The sequence below is a fragment of the Callithrix jacchus genome, chromosome 6 (genome assembly GCF_049354715.1).
Source record: "Callithrix jacchus isolate 240 chromosome 6, calJac240_pri, whole genome shotgun sequence".
Taxonomy (NCBI): domain Eukaryota; kingdom Metazoa; phylum Chordata; class Mammalia; order Primates; family Cebidae; genus Callithrix; species Callithrix jacchus.
The window spans coordinates 138,632,791-138,638,492 of record NC_133507.1 but is presented as its reverse complement, the minus strand read 5'-3'; the positions used below and the strand labels follow the sequence as shown (position 1 = coordinate 138,638,492).

The 5,702-nt window shown below is 47.4% G+C and overlaps 1 long non-coding RNA gene across 8 annotated transcripts in view; it reads right to left on the bottom strand.

Annotated features, from left to right (window-relative positions):
- LOC103793941 (uncharacterized) overlaps positions 1–5,702 on the bottom strand; it is a 66,282-nt gene that overhangs the window by 30,475 nt on the left and 30,105 nt on the right. The gene's annotated exons all lie outside the window — the stretch shown is intronic.

Sequence of the window (5,702 nt, the reverse complement as noted above, 5' to 3'; positions counted from 1 at the left end):
CTGGGGAAAAGAAAGACAAATGGATACTGGGAAGATAACCAACAAGAATCTGCTATAGACGCAAAGAGGTTCTTCAAGTTCAGAGCCCCAGGGTTTTAAAGCCAATAACAGCCATACTACCCAGCCTTTCCTAGACCTCTGCATGATGACAGAGCATCACACCCCACCCAGACAAGTGTGCCCATGCACACACGTAGACACTTATCCTCTCTGCAAACCAATTCCTCATCTGGAAAACAAAATGTTAGAGTAAATCATCTCTAAGCGATGGTTCACTTCCAAGATTCCATGACTGCATGTGAAGCAGATGTGTCCCTGGGCTCTGTGAATCCACATACAGACCTAGGCTGGTTAGTTCTCACTGCAGACCCATCTCTGCTCTTTTTGGGCCCAGGGGTGCTCCTAGAACCAATCTCTATGAACTGTGTACCAGGGCACCCTTGCCAACTGGCTCTGGTTGGGTTTGGGCAGCAGAAGACATCAGCAGGAGATCAGGAGTTGGAAGGAAAGACATTAAGGGTGTCTTTCTTTCTCCATTCCTACTTTGGGTCACATTTCAGTTGTGTCTGTCCCTCGAAAGCCAAGGCTGCACCTCCTCTACAATTCCAGCTCCCACTGGGATTCTCGCAACACTGATCCCTCCCTTTCCCCTCTACAGCCGAAGTATGTTCATGGCTTTTCCACTGTTGCTGGCCCCTGGGTGTTTCTTATTGGTGTCTTCAAACCTGTCCACACCTTTGAAAGTAGTGCTTTGTTGGTTTTTTTCACTCTTTTGTTTTTTTTCATTTGAACTGTTTGAGTTGAATTCTGGAACCTGACTGATACAACATACATTCTTACATTCCTCTTTGAACATGCTGCCAGGCAAAAATAAATAAATAAAAACTGAGGACTCCTTATTCTTATACATATGTGCACACACATGGACAGGGAAATAAATGGGTTCTACCCTCGGGATGCAAATAGATTTTATTTCTATGATGATCCTGCCAAATCGGCAGCGTCTGTCAGGAACACTGGGTTGAAAAGGATTCTGTCTGTGGAGTAGGCTGAATGGTGGCCCTAGAAATGATACATCCATGTAAAGCCCAGAACCTATGAATGTGACCTTATTTAAAATAGGGTCTTTGTAGATAATTAAGGGTCACGATGATATCTCCCAGGATTCAGAGTGTACCCTAGACCCAATGACTGATCTTTGAGAGAAAGGCCGACAGAGATTTAAAACACAGAGAGAAGTCCACATGAAGATGAAGCACAGATTGGAATGATTCATCTACAAGCCAAGGGCTCCCAGCAGCCCCAGAAGCTACGAGAGAGGCATGGAAGAGAGTTGACCTCAGAGTCTTCCAGAAGGAACCAACCCTGCTGACATCTTGATTTCAAACCACAGGCCACTGGCCTTCAGAACTGAGACTCAATTTCTGTTGTTTTAAACCAGCAGCAAGTCTGTGATAATTTGCACAGCAGCCCTGGGAAGCTAATCCTATCTGCTCCTTAACTCAGCTGAACAGAGTGTCATGCACAGCCCAGGGAAGGAATCTACCATCGCTATGCTCTCCAGTTCGGACAGCTGGGAGAGCCACTGGCCTGTATGAGCATCTGTGATCCTATGGGCTTCCTTATGAAAACATGTGTATGCGGGCATTCTAGACTCCAGGAAACCGGTGAAATATGACACATAAGGCACTCCAGAGAATACTAAAAGATGACCTGAAAGAATACGCAGACAGTTACAGTTAGAGTCTCAGGTTTCCTTGTGAGTGTGTGCATGTGCACACACACACACAGTCTGAGGGCAGAGATGATGTCTGTTTCATTTAGTGTTCCTTTTTTGTTTTTGTTTGTTTGTTTTGAGATAGAGTCTTTGTCACCCAGGCTGGAGTGCAGTGGCGTGATCGTGGCTCATGGTAACCTCCACGTCCTGGGTTCAAGCGATACTTCTGCCTCAGCCTCCTGAGTAGCTGAGACTACAGATACATGCCACTCTCATGCCCAGCTAATTTTTGTATTGTTAGTAGAGATGGGTGTCACCATATTAGCCAGGCTGGTCTCGAACTCCCGACCTCGTGATCCACCTACCTCAGTTTCCCAAAGTGCTGGGATTACAGGCATGAGCCACTGCACCCAGCGTCATTTAGGGTTCTTTTTCTCCAACTGTCCTTGGGCCATATAGTGCTTTGCACACACAAGGCACCAGATCAGAGTTTGTTGAACGAAGGAAGGAGAGAAGAAAATGAATTCATTGGTTACTTAGTGAATTCTCAGGACATGGACTGTAGCCAAAAGAAGCAGATTGCTCTTGGATACACCAATAAATCCCTTTGCTGATCTATCCTTCCAAATAGACACAAAATGCTAAGCTAAAAATCATAAATCTGTGGGAAAGTCACAATATGGACCAAATTGAATTACCTGGGTCAAGAATTAATTCAAACCTGTGCAGGCCCTTGCCTACACCCCTCAGGCACACTGTCATTTCCAGCACATTTGGGTATATAAGAAGGACTAAGTGACCCTGCTAGGTTAGTAAACATCTCAATTTGATGAGCAATTAAGGCAGCATGGCCAGAGGTCAGGGACGGAGACTCTGAAGCAAGCCTTCCTGGACTCAGATCACAGCTTTGCCACTGACTATCGGTGTGACCACGGGAAGATGAAGTAACCTCTCTCCATCTCAGTTCCTGCATCTGTAAAATGGGGACAATAATAGTACAACTCCATAGGGTTACTGTGGGGATCACATGACTGACAATTTATAGACTCCTTAAAACCCAGGCTGGTATAGAGAGCACTACGTAAATGTTTGCTGCTGTTATTCTTCCTTTTTGCATTCACATATATCTTGCCCAATGGACAAATTAGAGCTCTCAGCCAAGCATGGTGGCTCACATCTGTAGTCCCAGCACATTAGAAGTCTGAGGCAGGAGGATCGTTTGAGCCCAAGAATTCATGGCCAGACATAATGAGACCCCCTATCTCTACAAAAAAAATTAAAATTAGCCAGGCATGGTAGTGAGTGCCTATAGTCCCAGCTGCTTGGGAGGCTGAGGTGAGAGGATCCTTGAGCTTGGGAAGTTGAGGTTGCAGTGAGCCAAGATCCTGCCACGGCATTCCAGCCCAGGTGGCTGAGTGAGAGACCCTGTCTCCAAAATAAATAAATAAATAAAAATTTTAAAAACCAACAAAACAACACACGTGAGCTCACAAAGCTTAACTCTGGACCTCAGAGTATTCCAGTGTCAGATGAAGGACTGAAGGACGGTGTAGACATGGACTCATGACAGGGATCCCATAGTAGCCCATCAGCAAAGTGTGAGAAGTTAGTGGGACAGGCTGAGGCACAGATGAGAGGCCAGCAGAGGCAGGAAGAATGTCCTCCATTCTCCAGTATGGACACAAGTACTGCAGGCAGCTGGAGGTCTTATATACAAAATGCCTTCTTTGCTTTGCATGGTGCTCCACCTTCTTTCTCTCCTTCTTTTCTGAGCCGAGAACACTGTCATTTTGTGAAGAGAATAACAAAAAATGCATATATGCCTATAAATGGAAGATGAAGTGGAGACTGAGGCCTTCCTCCTGCCAAGGAAAACAAGTGTAAGGCAGCTGGAGAGAAAGGAGCCAAGGAAGTCTGCGGAATCAGAAGCGCTCCATCTCCCTGGGACCCGACACTGGCCTGTGCAGGCCTGGCCATCTGGGAACGGCAGCTCAATGGTCCTGCCAGGAACCTTGGGGCTGCAAATCAAGAGTTGCTGGGAGCTGAACGCTGAAATTTGCTATGGGAAAAGAAAGAGACAATTGGAAGCCGGTGGCCCAGAGAAACCGCTGCTGAATTCGACAGGCATTGACTGAATAATTGCTGTGTACAAGGCATGGAGCCACAGGCAGCAAAAGCAAGGCTGGCATGCTTTCCATCCTTGAAGACCTAGAGTCAATGGGGAGGAGACCTGTGAAAGTGAAAGTAAGACGAATACAGATGTGACGGCACCTTCCAAAGCATCAACTCCACTTTAAATCAGGAAGAACTCGGTTTCTGAGGAGCAGGGGGCTCGCCCAGTTTGAGGAAGTGTCACTGAAGATAAGTTGCAAAGGAAAGGCAGGATTCTGACAAGGGGAGATGGGGCCACGGGAGGGCAAGTGACTAATGTGACCAGACATGGAGGCGGAGAGATAAAGTCACCTCTTGGTAGGGGGAGGAGGGAGAGCATGGGATCCAATTTGACAGGTTGGGCAAAAAGTGACAAAAAATGTGAAAGTACACAACTTGGGCGAGCACTCTTGAAACCAGGCTGGGCAATCTCTGCCTGGTTCTGGAAGCAATGGAAACTCACTGAAGGCTTGAGAGCCTAGAAAGCATGAGACCAGCACTGGGCTCTAGGATCTTATGGACAGCAGGTGAAGATGGACTGGAACAGAAAGAAAGAAGACTCCTATCAGCCCCCAGAAAGAAGGAAACCTAAGGCTTTTGTGTGACTTAAAAAAAAAAAAAAATCTAGCCGGGTATGGTGGCTCCCAAAGTGGCTCATCCCAGCACTTTTGGAGGCCAAGGCAGGCTGATGGCTTGAGTACAAGAGTTTGAGACCAGCCTGGGCAACTTTCCTAGAGATAAGAAGACCCCATCTCTACCGAGAAATAGAAAAACTAGCCATGCATGGTTGCGTGCACTGGTAGTCCCAGCCACACGGGTGGCTGGAGGCTGAGGTGGGAGGATCACTTGAGCCAGGGGAGGTTGAGGCTGCAGTGAGCCATGATTGTGCCACTGTAGTCCAGCCTGGGTGACAGAGAGAGACCCCATTTCAAAGTAATAATAATAAATAAATAGTCAAAATTCTCTACCACAGTTTACCTGAGGAGGCCACTCTGCCCATCCTTCCTGCCTCATCTTGTTCCACCTTCCCTGTGCTCCAGCTGCACTGATTGGCTTTCTGGTCCTTTCATACATCAAGCTTTTTTGATCTCAAGGCCTTAGCTTGTCTCTAAGATGGTCACCATCCCTTCCCCCCTCAAAGACACCAGCAATTCTCCCTTTGAGAAGTGGAGTCTAATTCTCCATGTCCTACCATCTGAGCTAGACTGTGACTTCCTCGATCAAGAGGATATTGCAGAAGTGATACTAGCCCAGCCTGGGTCTAGCCTTTTAAAAGACAAACAATTTCCTCTTCCCTGCTCACTCTAGACGAAGCCAGGTTTCCACAGACGTTCAACCATCCTGAGCCCTCCATGCCATTAGGAAGCCCAAACTAGCCATGTGGAGAAGCCACATGGAGAGAGAGCATTGATAGCAACCTCCAGCTATTCCAGCCAACCTCACCCAAGGGCCAGGCATGGGAGCGAAGGAGCTCTCTGGAGTATTCATTCAGCCACGCCCAGCCTTCCGATGACTCCAACCCCAGCAGCTATCTGACTACCACTGCATGAGAGACCCCAGTGAGAATCAACACCCAGCAGAGGCCAATCAATCCACAGGGCTGTGGGAAATAATGGTACCTTTTTGTTCTAAGCCACTAAAGTTTGGGGTAGTTTTGTCTTCCCTCTAGAATATTTGATCTCCCTCATCCACACACTCACATCCCCTGTGCCTGGTCACTGTCAAACTTCAGGCCCCATCCCACTTTAGGGCCTTCATTTCCCACCCAATCTACACACCCCAGGTCCCCACCACGCTGAATGTCATCATGTTACTCACACTCCTTGCTCCCTTC